At 40.7% G+C, this 15,298-nt stretch overlaps 1 protein-coding gene across 1 annotated transcript in view; it reads right to left on the reverse strand.

The window, feature by feature from the left end:
- gmds (GDP-mannose 4,6-dehydratase) overlaps nucleotides 1–15,298 on the reverse strand; it is a 320,644-nt gene that overhangs the window by 7,375 nt on the left and 297,971 nt on the right. The gene's annotated exons all lie outside the window — the stretch shown is intronic.

Below are 15,298 nucleotides of genomic sequence, written 5' to 3' on the forward strand. Positions count from 1 at the left end.
TTTTTTTTTTGTATGTCTTAAACTGTGTCCTGATAAGGACAAGGTGTGAAGAGATCTTTTTTGTAATACCACTATCCTCTCTTTGTGGCCTTTTCCCCTTTTCCAATCTAAAAGAATAAGGGGCTGTGATCTCAGGAGCAGCAGCAACGTGCACTCTGCCCATCTTTGCTTCAAGTAGTTCAGTTGTTTTGGAGTTTTGATCATGAGTGATGGTGGACTCGAGCAGGAGATGGATCAGTGGAATACGGCCTGCAGTACTGAAGGTGTTGATCCAGTCCATGGTGGTGAAGGAGGAGCTGATTCCAGGTACAAGCGGCTGAAATAAGCTTCTTCAATAGCGTGGCTATGTTCAGCCTTAGAGAAAAGGCCAGGAGCTCAGCCCAGAGCCATTGCTCCTCCACATGGAAAGAAGTCAGAGGAGGTGATTGCGGCAGCTGATTAGAGTCAAGTGAAGTTAAGTCAAGTCAAGTTGTGTTTATTTGTCGTATGCAAGGTTAACACAGGGTTACCAGTACAATGAAATGCTTAGGATGAGAAGAATCGATTTGACTAGCTAAAAAAAAAACAATAATAATAATCAAAGAACAAACAAACAAGAAATACCAAAAGCATGCAATAAAGGTACACAAAAAAGTACCAAAAGGTGAAAAGTAATTATAATATTTACAATGTCCTAAAGAGAGATATTGAACAAGAACATGGTAGAATATAATGCTACAGCAGGATGAATTTGAATGAATAAGTATTTCAAGGTAGTAATAAAAGTTAAAATGCACATGACACACACACACACACGCACACACACACCAGGATGCCTCCCTATGAGGTTTTCTTGAAGTGTCTTTTACTGAAATGAGGGCAAGAGAAAGACCCAGAACTTACTGGAAGGATTTTGTGTCCTTTCTGGAATCCTACCAGAAAGTCTTGGGAGCGGACCGAGTTTTCCTGACCATGGATATGTAGAAACAAAAATGGATGCATAGATTTAACATATTTATAATAAAACAGAGAGTTGTTTAACATTCAGAGTGTCTGCACGGTGCTTTGAACGTCATCAAAGCCTGAAAACATGAGTGCTCATCTGCATGCCCGTGGGTCAGGAGTCTCCAATACTGGCCTCCGATGCACCACAATCCCACAAGTTTTAAAGATTTTCCTGCTCCAACAGCCCAGATGCATTGACTGAATTACCTCAGAACATTGAAGTTCACAACCTCAACTCAAGACAATCTGGTTCCGTCTTACTGAACAAAAAAACAAAAAACAGATTAAACTTTCATTAGTGGCAACAGAATCAATACTGAACATGATTGTTGCACATTCATTACAAACTCTCGTCTTTATTATTAAAGTGATTTTTATATATCCAATAATTCTCAGTCAGATCATCTGGAAAGTTTCTTTTTTTTTTTTTTTTTTTAATAGACATTTCGCCCTCTATCCGGAGGACTTCATCAGTCTGAGGAGTTCCAGAAAACTGTTTCACCACCAAGCAATAAACTCCTTAAGTGGACCAACCAGTTTGTTGGAGCTTTATATACTTATATATTTATATACTTCCCAGACATTAACTTAAATTTCTTTAAGGAACTAACTTCCAAGTTTTGTCGACTTTTGTCCAAAAGTATAACCTTCGTATAATACACAGTTGCTTTTTAAATATTTGTTTCTTCTGCCAGATAAACTGACCGTAACAAAAAGTCTCACTTCTGCAGCACTGGGTCTGCTTCTACCTACAAGGGGACATTCATGACTCTTTCTAGGAAAACTTTTGATATTTTTAAGTATTTTGTTATACAATGAAACATGCAAACACTTTTCATGAACTAATTTTACCACCAGATGGTTTAAAAATGACTTTTTATCAATGTGCTGTGCTTTAAGGCAAATAATCATCCTGAGCAAACCAAAACAACTTTTTCTAATAAAGTTTGACATTTATTGAGAAGGTTGTTTACATTTATGATTTATCGTCTGATTATATTTGCATATATTAATCATATCATATTTTTTCTCAAGTATCAAACTTTGAGTGTTTTGTATTAAAACAAAAAACTGGACATACAAGTACAGGAAAACAAGAAACACTGGAAAATATTAAGTAGTGAGCGTTTTCAAACATTTCAAACTACGAACAGAAATAACAGAATTTAAACGTTTCACGACAGTTAGGGTTTTGCTACTTTTATGCTTTAACGTGATTTTTTACTACTTATGCCTTAACTCTAGTTTAGTTTTTAGCTTTTATCTGGTTCTTCATCCATCCATTCATCCATCCATCCATCTTCTTCCGTTTATCCAGAGTCGGGTCGCGGGGTGTAAGGGAGGCCCAGACTTCCCTCTCCCCAGCCACTTGGTCCAGCTCCTACGGGAGAATCCCAAGGCGTTCCCAGGCCAGCTGAGAAAGATAGTCCATCCAGCGTGTCCTGGGTCTTCTTCTGGGTCTCCTCCCGGTGGGGCGTGTCCGGAACACCTCACCGGGGAGGCGTTCAGCAGGCATCCTAACCAGATGCCTGAGCCACCTCAACTGGTTCCTCTCGACGTGGAGAAGCAGCGGCTCTACTTCTGAGCCCCTCCCGAATGATCGAGCTTCTCACCCAATCTCTAAGGGAGAGCCCAGACACCCTGAGGAGAAAACTCATTTCGGCCGCTTGTATCCGTGATCTCCTTCTTTCGGTCCCAACCCAAAGCTCGTGACCATAGATGAGGGTAGGAACATAGATCATCGGGTAAATTGAGAGCTTTGGGTTGTGACTCAGCTCTCTCTTCACCATGACAGACCGGTACAGTGCCCGCTTCATTGCAGACACCCCACCTATCCACCTATCAATCTCTCGCTCCATTTTTCCCTCATTTGTGAACAAGACCCCGAGATACTTGAACTCCTCCACTTGGGGCAGGACCTCCGACCCGGAGAGGGCACTCTACCCTTTTCCAGCTCAAGACCATGGCCTCGGATTTGGAAGAACTGATCCTCATCCCGGCTGCGTCACACCCGGCTGTGAACTGCTCCAGCGAAAGCTGTAGATCACAATCTGATGAAGCCAACAGGACCACATCATCTGCAAAAAGCAGAGACGTGATCCTAAGGTCACCAACATGCATCCCCTCAACACCTTGGCTGCGCCTAGAAATTCTGTCCATAAAAGTTATGAACAGAATCGATGACAATGGGCAATGTTGGCGGAGTCCAACTCTCACCGGGAACGAACCCGACTTACTGCCGGCAATGCGGACCAAGCTCTGACACTGGTCGTACAGGGACCTAACAGCCCGTATCAAAGGGTCTGGTACCCCATATTCCTGGAGTACCCCCCACAGGGTTCCCCGAGGGACGCAATTGAACGCCTTCTCCAAGTCCACAAAGCACATGTAGACTGTACCGTAGACCATGCACCCTCCAGGATCCTGTTGAGGGTGTAGAGCTGGTCCAGTGTTCGACGATCAGGACGAAAACCCCACTGCTCCTCCTGAATCTGAGGTTCGACTATCTGACGGATCCTCCTCTCCACAACTCCTGAATAGACCTTACCAGGGAGGCTTAAAAGCGTGATCACCCTGTAGTTGGAACACACTCTATGGTCCCCCTTTTTGAATAGGGGGACCACCACCTCGGTCTGCCAATCCAGGGGAACTGCCCCTATTAAGTTCTTTTGCTACTTAAATTTAACAACTGCTTCAGCTTTTGTTACACGACTCGGCACTCAGCGTTCGCTCTGCATTTTCACAGAAAATGCCATTTCTCCACTTCCAAGTAAAATCCTCAGAAGACAGCGAGTGAAACAAAGAAAATATTCAGGGAAGTTGAAGTTTACTCAAATTTATACAATGTAGAAAAGAATATACAAAGGCTTAGCAGCTAAAGTAAGGAGTTCTGTTTGAGGAAAAAAAACATTTTGTGACCATTGTCTGTTTATTTTCTCGGTGCTGAGTCACTGTAAACTGATGTCAAGCTGAGGTTGTTTTCGTCTCTGATGACGCGTCGGGCTCATTTTACACGGACACCTCCCTGATTCTTTACATATGGAAGAACAACATGATCACTGAGTCAAACCGATAACCTGAGACAGCCAGCGTTGGAAAGTTGGTGCACATCAGATTGAAAGCTTCATATATTTTTTTATTTATTTGAAAAATGACGTAAAAGAGAAAAAATGTTTTTCTCACAGCGAGCGTTAGATTTTAGTCACTTCCTAAAACTGCATGAGCGGCATCTGACTGAAGTAGATGTCATGTGAGCAGAAGTTCTAAAACCCATACACACATTGGCAAATCTTTCTAGATGGGTAAGCTGCCCGTGTCAGAGACACTAATGCACCCCCATACCATCAGAGAAGCAGGCTTTTTTTTAAATTCTGTGCTGATAACAGGCTGGATGCCTCTTCTCTGTGATATGGAGTAAATCTTGTCCTTACATCTCAGAGATCTCTCCAGATTCTTGAAAAATCTTGATGCTATGAAGAACTGTAGATGATGGGATATTCTATGTCTTGCCAGTTTTCTGTTGAGGAACATTGTTCTGAAATTGTTCCACAGCTGAAATTAGTTTGGGAAGGGGGGCTCTTCCTGAAGTTTTTTTATTTCTACCACTCATTTTCTTTCTTGTTTTCAGTGCTGGAACAGCTTTTTTGAGATGTGTTGTCACCATTATAACAACAACAACGAGACCAACAACTATAATAATAATAATAATAAAAATAAAATTTGTTCTTTTCTAAAAATGGGGAAAATAAATTTGACATATATGGCTTAGTATGATTCCTTGGGAATGAAAAAGGGTTTATGAAATAAGCACTTTATCAAGTTTTGCTTTAATTTCCTATTTACACAACATCCCAAATCCAGGGTGCTTGTGGCTGTACTTTTGACTTTGCATTTGTCTTAAAGAAAAATTAACTAATTTGAGGATTATGCTACAGATTGAAAAACTGTTCAAATTATGTAAATTCCTCATTTATAATAGTAAATTAAATTATATGAAGTTGTCAATTCTTGAGTCCTTTGTTCATTGTTCTATGGACACCATCTTTGGGGCAACTGTGGTTGAGTGGTTAGAGCAGTCGTGCTCCAATGGGAGAGTTGGGGGTTCGGTTCAACCAGAAGGCACATGTTGAAGTGTTCCTGAGCAAGACACTAAACCCCTCATTGCCTCCGATGTGTGTCCCATCGGTGCATGAATGTGATCTAAAGCTCTGATTAGTCTCTATAGTATGATTGTTTTCAGATTATCTTTGTAGAGATTTAGTAGAGTGCTGTATGAATGTGTGTGTGGAGGTAAATGAGGGCCTATATTGTTTTAAAGCATTTTGAGTATCTTGATTAAATAGAGAGGTTTTATATAAGTACAGTCCATTTACCATTTACCATCCCAGTATCTACATGTAAACATACCACCCCAGGAACTATGCTTTCTAGTTTATATAGTGCTTAAAAATACAGTTTCCTCAAATGATTGGGGTGACCCTCGGGGTGGCCAAAGACTAATTTATGGCAGCCAAGGCTACCACTGACCACCCTGCACCGGTTTTGGATAAAATTTCTTCCTCCACTTGCCAGTATCCATCACTGTGCTGCTTCGAACAAACAACAACAAAATAAATACCTCTGTTCTTCTCCACAGAGTAACTCCTACACACTTCTTGTAATTCATTCATTCAACCTTTATTTATACAGGTTAATCTCACTGAGCCACATGGACTCATTTACAAGAGAGAACTGTTTTAAACAAAGAACACAGATGAGGTCCAGACAACAATAGACAACCATATAAAAAGCGAATAAACTGAAAAGTAAATAGAAGAAATTAAATAAAAATGAAACAAAAACAACCACATTTTAAAGCGATGTAAAATACTAAAAACAGGAACATGTCTGTGTTGGTTTTTGCCATGAACTTAGCAGTTGATTAAAATCCCTTGGAGAGGTCAAGGTCGAGAGCTTCAGATCTTTTCACAGGATATTCCAGGAAACAGGAGTGGAGTAGGAGAAGGCCCTTTTGCCAAGTTCAGTCTGCACTGAGGACACTGCAGGTAATAATGTCCTGAGAGTGCACGCTGTAGCTGCACTCACACAGAGACATGTATGAGGAGATGTATGAAGGCAACAGACCAAGAAGTGATTTAAAGATGAAAATGTACCAGTGGGAGAGTCTGTGTGAAGTTAATGATGTCCAGCTAACCAGTGAATAGGGTGAAATGGTGGGTTAATTACAGCCAGTTATTAATTTTAGTGCACCGTGACAGACAGCATCCAACATCTGCAGGGTTCTTGTTGGAACGTTCATGTAAATTATGTCACTGTGGTCAATGGAGGGTGAGGAAAGTTGCAGTTACAAGGTGTTTCCTAGTTAGACAGGATCTTTTTCTGAAAAAAGAAACCCAGTTTTACTTTCAGTTTCTTTATCAAGTTTTCGACATGAGGCTTAAAAGAGAGATGTGAATTGACCAAGATAAAGTACAAGAATCCACAAACTCAATAGGAACACAATTTGAAGATAAAATAGATGGAAGGACTGTTAGTACTGACTTCCTGTTTGAAAACAACATCCCTTTGGTTGTGTCAGCATTTAGCACAAATTTGAGACGGAACAAATCTGAATGGATGATGTCGAAAGCAGACTGTAAAAAATGAAAAACCTTAGCAACTCTTTTAGCTTGACAGTAAACAACAGTGCCATTGGCATAGAAATATAAGGCTACATCAGGAATGAATTAACCTAGATTACTTATGTATATTGTGAAAAGGGTGGGTCCTAAGACTGAACCTTGTGGTACACCATTGTTAACATTTAGATAACTGGAATAAGTACCATTATGTTGAACACACTGCCTCTGATCTGAGAGATAATTCAAGAACCAGCCAATAGTGTGATCTGAAAAACCAATTTCTGAGAGCTTATTACATAAGATGTCATGGTCCACAGTGTCAAAAGCTTTAGACAGGTCTAAATAAAGTGAAACAATAAAAACAATAAGCTATACTTGCATTCCCTGTTCAATTCCAGTCCAAAAAGACACTCATCTCAAAAACTGCCAACATTCACTATTCACCTCTCTCAGAAAAGAGAGAAATCAGCGTACCGCTTGTTTATGATGCAACTACTTCACAACGTTTAATGGGAAGCCAGCTAGGAGTTGAACGTAGAGTTTTATTTTATAAATTACATCATATAGGATTGCAAATGTTTAAACTGTTGGTTACAAAGACCTATTTCACTGTTGATAGTTTAGGTTTTTTAACGCTGTACATTTTGACGCTCCTGTGATTCTGTTTTTAGGTGTGACTGGGTTCGGCCCTGTCCTGAAGCAAAGAAGGTACCAGCAGTGACAATGCGTATTTCCAGCCACACCTCACATACCAGCATTAACAGTAGGCCCATAAATAAACTCATCATTGTTAAAGACAGCCAGGCTTTAATGTCAACAGCCGACGTTTGAATAAAGTCACTGCCCTTAAGATCAAGTCATTTGTGATTCGCCAACGCAGACAGCATTCCTGCAGGGACCTGACGGAGCGACAGCAGTCAAGCTGAAAATCGACTGGAAAACACGCACACAGACTGACACCGTAAATCAGCGCAGGTGCTAAGCAGGATAATGGGAGGAGGGAGTGGAGAGGGGTGGGGGATTTAAGTTAAAGCCATAATTATGGTCTTCGTGTTATTTTTAGGAGCTGCTTGTCAGAACGCTAGCATGTGGAACAAAAACAATAACAGCACTTCGGCAGCAGTTGAGCCACAGACAAACATGCACCTCTCACAATCAATCCGAGCTCGTGTGAGTAACGTACGGCACGATCCACGAGCCTGAGCCTGAATAAAGGCAAGAAGGACTGTTTTTGGCTGCAGAGGGAAGCCCTGCCAACTGGTGATTCCTGCGCTATTGATATCTGTCACAACAAGACTTCAGAAGAACCAGTTTTTCAATCGTATCCACACAGGCATAACCTCCGCTGCTCCGCACGCACGCGATGGCATACTCTCAACAATGACTCACAGCTATTACATGACACTATTAAGGGTTGTGAAACACAAGCCAGGTTGCCCTCACAGTTACACACTGCCAGGGACTCTTTCCTCATATTTTCAGCTAATCCTTTTTTCAGACAAACACCATTGAGCTGTAAGGGCATAAATATGCTTGAACATGTCGAGGGAACGACCAGGCTGGCTGAGACAGATGACTTGTCACGCTTACTGTACATAAACCATCAGTGTGCACACAGGGCCTTACAATAACTCAAGTTAATGTGATAAGATACAAGATAGTGGCTGCGCCGCACCAGGTGAAGGGACAGCAAGGCTCCAGGTCAAGATTTATGCACCTCCTGAGATAAGAAAAGCCACAAGTACTCATTTGCTACATAAAACGACTCCTAAACGCAACAGCAAAAACACATTTGACTTCTGGGGAGTGTGTAGGCAGAAGAAATGTGTTTTTCCATCTACTGAATCGTGAGTCATTACATTGTTGCTTCTCAGAAGCTTTGGCTGTCTAGAGAAACTCAGAAGGAATGAGGTGAAAGAACACACGTTGTTTAAGACTTTGCAGTTATTTATTTTTAGAAGTAGGTGAAAAATAAGTAGAAAATAGCCTAAAATTAAACATTCATAATCAACTTTTTAAATATGAATGTTCCATGTCAAATCAGGAGTCAAGTAATTGAGCATTCTTTGAAAAAATGCTCAATTTCATGCTAAAGTTTTGAATAATGATCTACAATTTGTTAGTGCTCAGAGTACGGGATGACTCTCAGCTACTACCACACCAAATATTACCCCAATACCTATAAAACTGACTGAAGTATAACTTTTTTAAGTAACACATGAACCCAATGGTGTAGTCTACATTTTTGTAGTGGGTATACGCGGTAAAGTTAGTTTTACGTTGACACCGTTGAAGCTATGGAACGTGGGTGTCCAACGTCCAACATAAAACTAACTTTACCGCGGTCGGTCCGTATACTGTGCTTGAAAACCAAAGTACACTGGTTAGTACAAGGTAATCGTCAATTTATTTTTAAGCATTTTGAACATTTCCAGATTTTTCTGATGCTTATATTTCAATAAATGGACAACAGACTTTGTACAACAGTTGGCTTTGTATTAAAAACATTGTATAGAATTTATAAAACAGTATCAAAGCAAAGCATGTTCAAGCATTTCTTAGTAAGTACAGAAGTATTAATGATCCAGTAATTTGCTGGATAAGCAAATGGAATAAACAAGCGCTGCATACGGATAGATTCTTACGGAAGCGCTTAACTGCCATTTAACGTATCAATGACACGTGCCTAAAGAAGCATCATTGGGCCCTTTTAAGTGGGTATTCTTAAGCTTTTCTAATGGGTATACTCCGTATACCCGCATATCGCATAGACTATACCATTGCATGAACCTCATGAAGCAGCTGGAAAACTGCTGTCGGTGTCACACACCTATTGTGTTCGAGTTGAACCGGGATGGTGGAGGTTTTAAACTATATAATGTGAAATATTAATTTGAACACCCCACCCTGCACTCCTGCTGTTGATGACTGGTAAAGGTCAGATGAACCTCGCCTACCTCACCCTTAATAGTTGAGTACAGTTAATTAGCATTTCTAGCTCGGTTCACTAACTCGTACTGGAGCAACGTGACTTGGGGTGTGACGTTGCCTGAGTCACTTTCTGAGGTAAATAATAACCAAGGGACTCTGTGGCCCATCAGTCTTCTGTTCTTGCTGACACTGGCAGGGTTTAGGTGTGGTGTAATTGGTAGTGATGGGTTTTGGTAGAGGACAGCATGACTATCAGAACACCCATCAGATCTTTCTCTGCCCTGTAGCTTTCCAGCTTATGGGACATTGAGGTGTTCCCATTTCAGTCATGAGACGTAATCTCTTCAACTAGTCCTGGGTATGGGACATGTTCCAAACACATCCCTAGGAAGGTGTTCACAAGATGTCCCTGCCATAAGTCAACACCACCACAAGTGGCTCATTTTGATGTAAAAGAGCACTTGTGTTCTGTAAAACACCACTTTTTCATAAGGAGCTCGGGTGCACTAAGTACCACAGGGGCCATGTTGTTTGGGGTAGTCTGGTCCTGATGGAGTCTTTGAGGGCAAATCGATTCTGAATAATACTGATTCACGTCAATAAATCCTTATGATGGCACCCATTTATTCCATCCAGACATGAACCTTGCCTCGGATTCAGGGACTAGGACTACATCAGTGAAGTTTTACTGACAATGCAAACTATGGATCCACCACCTTGTTCTGTAAAGGAAAGGGAAGAGAAGTCTGAGATTGTCATTGTATGTTTCCATACACTGGAGAAATTAGTTCTCTTCATTTAACGCATCACATGTGAGATACACCCTGGTGGAGCAGTGGGCAGCTATGTAAGCACTCGGGGAGCAGTTAGGGATTGGGTGTCTTGCTAAAGGACACCACAACATGTGGGAATGACTGGAAGTCGAACAGCAACTTTCTGGTCCCAGGTCAGCTGCCCTACCTTGACCCGATCTCGGCCTCCTAGACGAGTAGATTGTGAGATATCGTCCTTCCAGCTTGCATTGATTTTACCGATTGGTTTCAATCATTTGAGTTGATTGGTTAAAGTTAACGTGGCCCTGTGATGGACTACGACTTGTCCAGGATCTGCCCCTTACCTCTTAGATAAAAACAACAGTTAAAAATGTCTTGAAGAAATGGAAGTTTACTGAAAATTTGGGGACAATTTTGAACAGTTTAACAGCTTGAGGAAAAATGACTGGAAGCTTTTAACAACTGAACGTTAAGAGCATTTTAAGAAAATGTTTGTATAAATAAATCAAGACGACAGCACAAGTTCCACAGTGACAGAATTCGAAAACCCTGAAAGAATTCTTCTCTTTTCTGGTGCAACAATATTCGTTTCAGACGATTCTGTTTTCAGCTGAAGTTCAGACTTCTTCAGTCCCTGAAATGGGAAGATCCAAAGCAGTGATTGCAGCAGCAGGCCTCTCAGCCAGCGCTCCAGTCCCACTCTCACACATGGACCACCTGGGTGATCTGTTTATCGAAGCCATCCCAAGCTTCTGGCCCGGAGCACATTCGAGCTATTCATGCGTCTTTTGTTTAAAGAAAGCCAATTTATAAAGCCTACTGCACAGGGAGTATGCAGATTAGAAACAGAGTCACTTGTCCAATCAGCACAATGCGTTCAATGTGGACAGGAGGCAGCTCTTTTCAGCAGAACTTTAAAAGCTGCTTTTACTGTTTTGGATTAAAATGACTCTTTTAGAGATTTACCTGCTGGAGACGTTTCTTAAATGTCTCATTCACATGGGAACTTTTGTTTTCTTTTTACACTTAAGAAGAAAATGTATAAAATATACATAAAAACAGAATGCAACGATTTGCAAATCTCATTAATCCTAACATTATGAAAAATAGTAAACGTATCGAATGGTACAATGTCTTTGTACTTTGTTCTATTGTGAATGAAATATGTTGTTTTGAGATTTTCAAATGATTGCATTCTGTTTTTATTTACATTTTACACAACTTCCCAACTTTTTTAAATTGGACTTGTGTTTTTTTTTTAATCTGCAATCTTTGTTTTAGTATTGTCAATTAATCCTTAAAGTGATCAAAATATTTTTTGGCCTTGAATTATTAGAAAGACAGGAATTTTGTTACTACCCTCCATTTAAGGCAGGGGTGTCCAAACGTATGTGGGCCAAAACTATCAAGATGAAAGGACTCGTGGGCCACAAAAATGTGAATTTAACTCTCAACATGAATTTTATTTTGGAGACGGGACAAAAGTTTATTAATTTTGGTGGAGAAAAAGTTAAATTGTTGTAGATCCAAAACATTGAAAGCCTCATAAACACTAAGATTATATGTTTTTATTAAAAAGGACTTGATTTATTTGATTTTTTGGGCGGTCTTTGTTGTTTTCTTGTGTTTGGAAAGTTCATTTTAGCCTGTTCTCAGCAACAAAAGCATAATTTGTGTAAGTGTCCTTTTAAAAATGGGGTCGATCAGCCTTTTGGACCATGGGCGCCCCAAAAGGCTGATCCAAGTCCTGAAAAATCGTCCAGCTGTCAGTCACTACAACAGTTTCCTAGAAGGTTTAATAAAGTTGATCAACTCGTATGTAGATGACACCACGGTTTTTTCATTTAAAAATGTCCAGTTTCCCTCTTGAATATTTTATTAACTGCAATATTTAGCCAAGTTTTACAAATTATTATCCAAAAGTCTCCTTTCTGGTAAAGGCTATTGGTGCTTTGTACCTTGAAGTGAAAATAAAAAGTTTACAGCTAAAGGTTTTTTAATTTTGTTTAATATTGCTCATTTTGAGACGTTTGTTTTTCATTCTTTTTGCTGTTAAACCTAAACATTATATATAAAAAAAAATTACCAGAGAATTAGCAGAAAGTCTGCATCGACCTCTTAAGCCTGCTAGCCAAAATGATACCATTCTTAAACTGCAGTTGTGGGCCACACAAAATCACTCCAAGGGCCGCAGACGGCCCTTGAGCCACACTTTGGACACCCGTGGTTTAAGGTATTCATCAGGGTTGTCTACTTACTGAACAAATACGACTGTTTTGTATACGTCTGCAGCACATGCATGTAATCTGTCATTCTTATTGTTGTAATATCTGTCATGCTTGGGGTCGTAGGTTAGATCGGAGGTGGCTCTGCGATGTCATACCTTTAAAAAGGTTGCGTCAAATTTCAAGATTTTTTAACTTTGGAACCTTGTTTTGAAAAATAGGTGCTCCTAAAATGCAGTTTCAGTGTGGATGCTGAAAAGATCAAAAGCCTTTATGCATTTCCATGTGCACGAGGCCCAAACCTCTTTGGTTCTTAAGATGAAATCAGACTTCAACACTATGTAAACCTGGTGTCAAAAGAAATGTTTGTAGGAGGAGCAGGTATATTTCGTGCAAGGCCAAAGCTCTTCCAAAGGTTAATTTGAAGGGAGCAGCTCGTGCCGTTATCATCCTCTGCAGAGCACTTTGTTTTGCTCTGGCTGTGAAAAGTGTTTTGAGCTAACCCAAACACGGTCTATAGTAACAGTGATATAATCTACCGGAGTACACGGGGCCCACCTGCAGGGTTCTGACGCAGCAGGAGAAATGTTTTACCTTGTCTGCACGAATGGGCCTGGAGCAGAGGAGGGAGGCGGTGGGTGGAAGGAAGAGCCATGGAAAGAAGGAAGGAGGGTTTTACTAGCTAACACGCATGATGCTGTTTGGGCAGGTTGAGCCTGCAGACTTGCTGACTTTTCATCAGTTAGTTTTCTTTGCCTTAACGGCCGCACTGTAATTAATCAGATGTCTGGCTCGGATCGGCACGCAACGCGCTGAGTTCAAGACCTTCTGCTTGGATGGATGCCTGGTCAGGTGTGCTCCTCTTGTTTTCTCACAGGGAAAGTTCAATTAGAGTGAAGCGTCGCATATCATGACAGGAGCGAGCTTCACCGTGCAGCAATTATGGTTTTCTTATTATCGCCCACTGCTGAAAGGATAAAGGCGGGTGATAATGTTTTTGCACACAACTGTGCATGTTTATCAGGTTAGAAATAAATCTCAACAACCACTTGATGGATTTTAATAAAATTCCCTAAAAGCAGTCATTAGATGTTCGTCTCATTAACTTTTGACGGCAACGCAATTCAAGATGGCCACCACAGATGACTAACCTTAGAAAACACAACCAAGAAAGACAAATAGATCAGTCAGTTTTACAGACACTGAACTACAGTTTGGTGTGGTAGTAGCTGACAGTCGTCCCAAACACATACTCTGAGCTCTAAAATGTAGCAGGAAATATTAGTTTAATACAGGTGTCAACAACGAGCTCAAGGCTCAGAATTTATCTAAACAGACTTGGATCGGTTAGGCAATAATAACAATAATAATAATAATAATAATAATAATAATACTTGTGAAACCTCATCCATCAAATCTGACACCAATAGGTTAATGTTTAAGGAAAACATATACTTTTTTTTCCATTAATCAAACATGTATTTCAGCTTTTAAAGTCAACTTACTTCAAGTTGATCAAATTAAAACACAAAAATGTCAATAAATTAATCAGTTTTACACATTTTTTAGTAAAATTTGGTGTGGTAGTAGCTAAAAGTCATCCACAACAGACACCACGAGAGCTTAACGATTAAGTGAGATCTTGTAATGATACATGCGATTGAACATAAACGTTTTTTGTTTTTTTAAGATTTTACAGAAGAAGTGAAAACTCCAGTTTATAATATAAAGTTAAAATCTACAAAAAAGTCACTATAATACAATTAAAACTGTAACTAAAGGTAAAAGGTAATGTAAAATAAATATCAAACAAATGAACATATTTTAAATTTTTTGTCACCGATTCTGTTCATAACTTTTATGGACAGAACTTCTCGGTGCAGCCAGGGGGAGGAGGGAGTCCGGTTCGGTGGCCTCAGGGTTCATCTCTGCTCTTTGCAGATGATGTGGTCCTGTTGGCGTCGTGCCGTGATCTCCAGCTCTCACTGGACCGGTTCACAGCCGAGTGCGAAGCAGCTAGGATGAAAACCAACACCTCCAAATCTGAGGCCGTGGTCCTCAGTCAGAGGGTGGATTGCACTCTGCGGGTCGAGGGTGAGGTTCTGCCTCAAGTGGAGGAGTTCCAAGTATCTCAGGGATTTGTTCACAAGTGAGGGAAGAATGGAGCGTGAGATTGACAGATGGATTGGTGCAGCATCTGCAGTATTGTGCACTCTGGGCCGGTCTGTTGTGGTGAAGAGGGACTGAACTTTAAGGCAAAGCTCTCCGTTTACTGGTCAGTCTATGTTCCTTCCCTCACCTCTGGTCATGAACTCTGGTAAGAATACTCTCTGTGCACCTCCTATAGGGAGGTGTTTTGGGCATGCACTACTGGGAGGAGACTCAGGACACGTTGGAGAGACTACATCTCTCAGATGGCCTGGGAACACCTTGGAGTCCTTCCAGAAGAGCTGGAAGAGGTGGATGTGGAAAGAGAAGTCTGGACCTGCTCAAGTTGCTGCCCCCGAGACCTGACTTTGGAAGAAGCGGAAGACGATGGATGGATGGATGGATGGATGGATGGATGAACATATTTTAAAAACATGATTTTAGTTTAAAAACCGTGAAATGCAGTGGTTAATATATACATTTATACAAGGAATGCAAGGCCTTTATTTTAATTTGAACTTGACTGAAGCTGAACACAGGCGAGCACAGATCAGAGACTTGTTCATTCCGTCATCACAGCACTGAAACTGCAACTGTTTCTCCCTGGAAGACGCCA

This window comes from Nematolebias whitei, chromosome 3, assembly GCF_014905685.2.
Source record: "Nematolebias whitei isolate Nwh7 chromosome 3, NemWhi1, whole genome shotgun sequence".
NCBI lineage: Eukaryota > Metazoa > Chordata > Actinopteri > Cyprinodontiformes > Rivulidae > Nematolebias > Nematolebias whitei.